The sequence below is a fragment of the Phaenicophaeus curvirostris genome, chromosome 9 (assembly GCF_032191515.1).
Source record: "Phaenicophaeus curvirostris isolate KB17595 chromosome 9, BPBGC_Pcur_1.0, whole genome shotgun sequence".
Taxonomy (NCBI): Eukaryota; Metazoa; Chordata; class Aves; order Cuculiformes; family Cuculidae; genus Phaenicophaeus; species Phaenicophaeus curvirostris.
This window is the reverse complement of record NC_091400.1, coordinates 32719475-32726495: the sequence shown is the minus strand read 5'-3', so window position 1 is coordinate 32726495 and position 7021 is coordinate 32719475.

The window sequence follows — 7021 nt, the reverse complement described above, 5'->3', positions numbered from 1 at the left end:
TCCCCATCCCTCTGACCCTTTTCTGGCAGTAAACCCAAAATTCTGTGTTCACAGTGTAAGTACAAGAGATGGGTGATGGGAAATCACTTTTTTAAAAATCTAAAGCAATAGGTTCTTCCTGTCATCTGAGTGCTTTAAATGGGTGACCCGGCTTTACGGGCCTCCTCGCCGACAGCTCTGTCACCAGATTTCAGCAGCAATCATAGAATCATAGAATAACCAGGTTGGAAGAGACCCACTGGATCATCGAGTCCAACCATTCCTGTCAAAATCCCCAGTACTCACTGCAGCAACGCATAACCCCATCCTGCTCACCTCACCCGTCCTTCCCTGAGGAAGATATAACTTTTGGCAAAGCAAAAATACCCTCACCAAACCTCTGATGTCCTAGGCCACTACAACTCGTCCCCTGCTAGCTGCTTTGACAGCTGCTGTGAGTTCATCAGTCCCATCTGGGATCCGACCCACTATCAACAGACCCATGGTCCCACTGAAGGCTTCCCTGCAGGAGATAGAGAAAGCAGGTATTTCTGCTTTGACATTTGACATCGATACAAATAAATGTTTTAATCATGACTTTTATCCATAACCAGGTTTTGGACAGATAACGGTAACAACAGTCTGGGGCTATCAGCCAACATTCCAGAAATACCCTCAGCTTTTTTATCACCCGCCCTTAATACCGGATGCTACGAACTCAGGCCACCAGCACAGAGCTGCAGGGATGGTGGTGAGGTGCAGGAGAAGAGGTCGCATGCTTTTTCAGTATCAGCCTGGTCAATCCCTTCCTTTCCCCTGCACAGCAGCGTGATTGCACGTGGTTTAACCGATGCTGTCCTGGGTGGTGGGATGAGCGCCCTCCTTGCAGAGCTTTGTCAGCACCCCAAGTACCCAAAGTCGAACTACTTTTGTTTCTCTCTGCAGTACTGCACATTCAGAACAACAGGCTTTGATTTGGACTCCTTAAACTTTGACCCAAGCTGGGTCAACAAATCCAAACGATTTTCAAATACAAAAGAGGAATTTGCTTAAAAATAAAACTGAATGTTTCACATACCCTTGGCTTTATCTGAAGAGCGGTCTGGACAGTAAGACACAACCACGAGCACAAACAGGATCCCAAATACATTTAAAGAGCAAAAGAGCCTCTCTGCAGTCAGATGACGATGGTGCTTCATTTGGATCTGCTTTCCAAACACTTACACAGCACCCCCTTCCAATCACAACATGCCACTTTGAAATGCCAGTACCACTTAGCTCCTGAGTCTATTAGACCATGAAGCAATAAATCCAGAGAAACAAAAATAACCCAGATACCTACTTTAGCACCCAGTTGAGTTGACAGGTGTTATCGCGAGGGCTCCGTGGCAAAAGCATCCTCAGAAATGCCATACCTTGACCTTTGCACAACAGGCATCATGAAGCCGATTTCCAAAAACCATAGTGTCTTCCTAAAAGGTGCTAATATTAACTATAGCCCTTTGTTTCTTTGCACTCAAGGTTTCTCCCCGTCAGCTTTCTGGCATTTGCCAGCGTGGTGCACGCTTTATTGGGCAGATATTGAGCTGCAAATTCCTTCATACTTCTCTATCCACAGCATTCTGCAGCTAAAGCTCTAGCCGGCCAGCAGATGAAAATGCCACTTGCTGCTTATTCCTGCTGCAGCTTGTTGAATTAAAACCTCTTTGTTTGCAAGCCGTAAACAAATTCTTCTTAATCTTTCAATAAAAAATGTCAATTATGCTCTCTAACAATGTAACTTCATTGTGATGAAAGAAGTCATTGCTATTGCTCTAATCGTGATAACATATCAGCTGCTTTTAGAGTCAATTCCTTTTTGTGCAAAATTTAATGACCATGCAATTATTCAGATTTCAGACTAACAGACTGGGCTTTAGACCTGCAGCGCTGCTCCATTGCTCTGAAAACACACACTTGAAACCAACAGAAAAGTCTCTGGAGCAGAATTTACGTGTTCAGAATGCAAAACACCTTCATAATTCATTGAGCGCAGAGGACTCGGACCCACATTACACACGGGTACTTTACTGGAGAGCCAAGGAAAGAAAGCCAAATTCTTGGTGCGCTCTCGCAGGTGTTTCCCAGGCCTGTGGCTTTCATTTGGCTTCACTGGGATCTGTGTTTATGTCCAGTTTCCTCCTCCCTCTCCGGCTTCAGTGCATTTCCTGCAGAATCGCTGGCCACAGCAGATGTTCCCTTCAGGCATTTCAACTTTTTTTTTTTTTTTTTTTTCTCTCATGCCAGTATTTATCCCATTTGTTTCCAGAATCAGCTGCAGCTCCCAAATCAGCGTCCGTAACTTTCCGCTTTGAAGTATTCAGGACATGCCTGCTGGGAAAGCATCTTCCTTGTTTACCTGCTCAGACCCCCACAGACTTTCCCTCCATGCTCTTCCATCATCCATTTTCTCCTCCCGCAGAGAGCTCCCCTCCACCAAGAAGTTGTCCATCACCAGCTAATCTGCTCCATTAACTGCTTACATTCCAACAACCGCTCTCAGCATCCAAACTGTGTGTTCTGCAAGCTTCCAGAGACGGCTGCTGCCTCAGGATCCCAGCTCACCCCACAAGGTGCCTTATGTGGAGGATCTCATCCCTTCCACATCTCCCTGCTCACCAACTCTCCGTGGCAGCAGAGGACAGCCTTTTTTTGCCCCCAGGATGGGATGCAACCAGCAACGAGGAGCAGAGTCCTCTACAATGGCCTCAAAGGCAGCGGTCCCAGTCCCACAGCTAAACATATGGACCAGCATCACTGCGTGGTTTGGTGCTGGTCAAGCCAGCCCTATCGGAAAGAGGGCTTCCCAAGTGCACAGAGCTTTGGCAAACTGAACATCCAAACAGGAAGCAGCAAATAATAAGAACAACAAAAAGAGCCCTCCAGAAATGTAGATTGAATCAATAGCACTGGCGGTTTTGAGACCCAAACCCTGGTATTTCTGAAATGCCCAAGGCTGGGAGCTACATCCCACCTCCGAGTCCAAAGAAAATGGATGCCAGTAAGGCAGTAACCTCATTGCCTCCCTCCTCTTTTATTCTGCCCAAAGAATCATAGAATCATAGAATCACCAGGTTGGAAGAGACCCACCGGATCTTCAAGTCCAACTATTCCTATCAAACACTAAACCATGCCTCTCAGCACCTCGTCCACCCGTCCCTTAAACACCTCCAGGGAAGGGGACTCAACCACCTCCCTGGGCAGCCTGTTCCAGTGCCCAATGACCCTTTCTGTGAAGAATTTTTTCCTAATGTCCAGAACAATAAAACAGTTACCTGTTACAGCCCTGAATAGTCCTTGTAATTCACTGCTTCTAATATATCACACCTTACATTGCTGTCAGCCCTCTTCCCCGCTATTATGACTTATTTTAAAATTTATGGGGAAGCTTTGGCTGTTGACTACTTACACTTCTCTCCCCCTCCACCAGGGAAGGTTCAGGCTCAACATAAGGAAAAAATTCTTCACTGAAAGGGTCATTAGGCAATGGAACGGTCTGCCCAGGGAGGTGGTTGACTCGCCTTCCCAGGAGGTGTTTAAGGTGCGGGTGGATGAGGTGCTGAGGGCCATGGTTTAGAGATTGGTGGGAATGGTTGGACTCGATGATCCAGTGGGTCTCTTCCAACCTGGTGATTCTATGATTCTATGATTCTCCAAACAGCCTTTATCGTTCACAAGAAAATGAAGAAGACTATATAGCGGCCGTGAAACAGTCTCAGTCTCCTTCCATCTCTCTTCTTATTTTTTTTTTAATATAGCATTAGTTTGCTTTTTGTTTGGTTTTAACTTAGGCTTTTCTAGTAAAAAGTAAGAATTGAGGGGTTGGGGCTGCGTGGGGTTGTGTTTTGTGGTTTTTTTTTTTTAACAACCAGTCAGGAAAGATTAAGGGTAAAAAGACCTTCTTTCTCTCCCTCCAGCAGCCGCTGCTTGCTAACTCTCCCCAGCATTTGGGTCTTCAACTCCTGCACAAGAGACCTCCATCCTGGAGCCCTTTAGGTGTTTTCCTGCAGTCAATTCCTTGTGCCAGGGGCAAGGGTTTTCAGAGGAATCCATGCTTACCAGGTTTCTTACCAAATCTGTTCTTCTGTCTTCACAGCACGCAGATTTTATTGTCTCCAGAGGTGCCTGGGCTGCACGAGGCCCTCGGACACAGAGCGCAGACAGAGGGAAAAGCTGAGTAGGGAAGGGGCTGGCGTCCAGAGGATATTAAAAAGCATGCAAGAACATCAAAATTGCTTTGGTTTTCCAGACTCTCAGATAGACAAGAGCTAACATGTTTACAACACCTGCAATGGGATAGGATCAGGGAGTGTGTGGAAAACATTAATTAAACTTTTGGTGGTATTTTATCTTGCTTTACATCGCCTTTACAGAGCGGATGGAGTCCTGGCACAAAGCAGACATCTAATTTCTCTTCCCACTCTCACTCCAAGAGGCCATCCATGCTCATGCACAGGAATAGGGCTTTTTTATTATTATTGAAAATATGCTTTTTAATAACACATATTATATATATAATAATATATATCACATATATTATATATATATATTTTTTAAATATATTAGATATATATGTGAATATGCATCACTTAAGAAGTCTGAGAAATGCTCTGGATAAGCTCTTAACAACAGTCCCAGGCAGCATATATACTTTCTAAAGAAACTATAGATTTACCTACACTTACCTACCATTCACTGAGTCTTCTACTCTCCTTCTCTCCCTCCCTCCCTCCCTCTCCAGCTACTGCTTTGGTGAGATTGTACCCAAGAGCCCCAAACAGAAGCCAGCTCGTTTCCCCAAAGATAAAGAAACAAATAACAACACTGTCATTTTGGTATTACCTACATTTCAGGCCTCAAACTCCTTTCCACTAATCTGCTAATCCTATATAACAATGACTTCCCAAGAGGTGTGATTATGCTAATCAGGATTTCTGAAGGATTTACACATGATCCTATATTTACTTTTGAACTTTGTCAGAGTGACAAAGGGAATATGTCACCACTGAGCTGCTACCGCATTTCATCTGGACAAGCACCAGCACTGTCCAAACCTACAGCCACCAAAATGTCTCTCTAGCAGGCAAAACAAAATATTTAGGATCATCTTTTCCCTGCAACCATCTACTGGGTGTCTCTGGAAAGCACAAACTTCAGTACCTCCACCCGGTAATACTTCTATCACACTTGGGATTTAAAGATCTTTCTACTTTCCTTATCAAATTGATAACCTAGATCTAAATAAAAGGCTTTTTGTGTCTTCAAGAAGCATCAAAATTGGTAAATTCAGGAAGTACTAAACATATTAACTGGAAGTAAGACCCACAGAAATGCAGCATTGCAAAGCTATCCAAAAAGCAGTAGAAAAGCACATCTAAGATGTGAAACTGAAAGAATATAATTTTATTTTACATTGACTAAAAACTTCCTGCGATCAATTGTACTACATATTTTTCAGCATATCCTATGTTGTGTTACGTTTAATGGAAGGCCTCTACTATTATTTTAAGCCAGGGCTTTAAACTCCAATCACCACATATAATGTGCAGAGAAGGCGTTTGGTTCAGCGAATTAAATTTGTAAAAGGGAGACGGCAAGTTTGCAACAGTCCTTGGGTTGCAACACGTGACCATAATCAGGAACACGATGCTGTATCGTTACCCAGATGGAGAATCATAGAATCATAGAATTATAGAATAACCAGGTTGGAGGAGACCCACCGGATCATCGAGTCCAACCATTCCTATCAATGTTCTTGTTTAGAGTCAGCCAAAAGCATCTGTGTGTTTACGGGACCCTTGGGAAACTGCAAGTGAATTTTGTACCCCCAGTAAAATCCCCCAACGGCCAATCCTTCCCTTCTCCAGGGCTGCCCAGAGAATCTTTGCTCATTCCCTTTCAGAAAGCAGCAGCCTTCCCAGCCTGGATGCCACCTCCCTGCCTGATGAGTGGTGTGGGAGCTGCCTGGCTTCAGAGCAAGCCAGCAGCCCGCGGAAAAGACAAGACCACGCGTGTCCTGGGCCATAAGGACCTCAACAAGAGCTGTAGGTCGACAAGCACTTTGCGAGCAGCCTCAGGTTCATGTGATCGGATTCCACAACACCCACAGACTCACTGTTGAAAAAAACGCAGATGCAAAAAAATATCATTGTGTGGGTCTAATCTACTGCAGAAACTGCAGCCGAGGTGTAAACTGACCCTGTGTGAATATTTAGTTTCCCAAAAAGACTGAAAAAAAAAAAAAAGCAATACAGGATATCTTTCTAAATGTAAAGCAAGGATCCGTGCAAGGGGTTTACCTTGTTTTGTTACTGATTGGCTTTCCAGTGCTGCAGAACAGACTGTAGAATGAAAGTGCAAAAGATACTCTGCACCATACTCACGTGGCCATCCCGGGGCAAGTCCACGTCTCCTCATTCCAGGGAAATACTTCATAGAAACATAGAATAGTTTGGGTTGGAAGGGACCTTAAAGATCATGCAGTTCCCCTTCCTATGATTCTTCTCATCCACGGATACACTTTTGCAGATTAGCACAACCCATTCCCTAAAAAGGACCCCAAACTACACCGATAGATCTCAGAGTGCTGAGGGGAGAAACATCCAAAGTAGAAGAGCTATTTTAGGCTATTTCTAGGCCCCACACAGCCCCAGGACCTGGTGGTTTTTTCCTTCTATACCCAGCCCCTCCAAATTTAGCCTGTTCACCGCTCAGTGAAAACATCCATTCCAAATAACTCTGCCCCCACTACATAACAAGCTTTGGTTTCTGTAGCTCTGTGGATTCTGAAATATAAAGAGAAAGCCAAATATATGAAGTTTCTTCACAAAAGGAGGAAAACATTAAATGTAATACAAGTTCATAACTTATCTCTTCCCAGTTGCTCATCATAGTAAGCTCAGCACTACGAGGAATTCCTTTAGAAGTAAAAAATATTTTGAAGTACTGTTTTTCACCCATCCAGCCACTCCAAAAGAGCTGTTGACATGCTTCTTTTACAAAC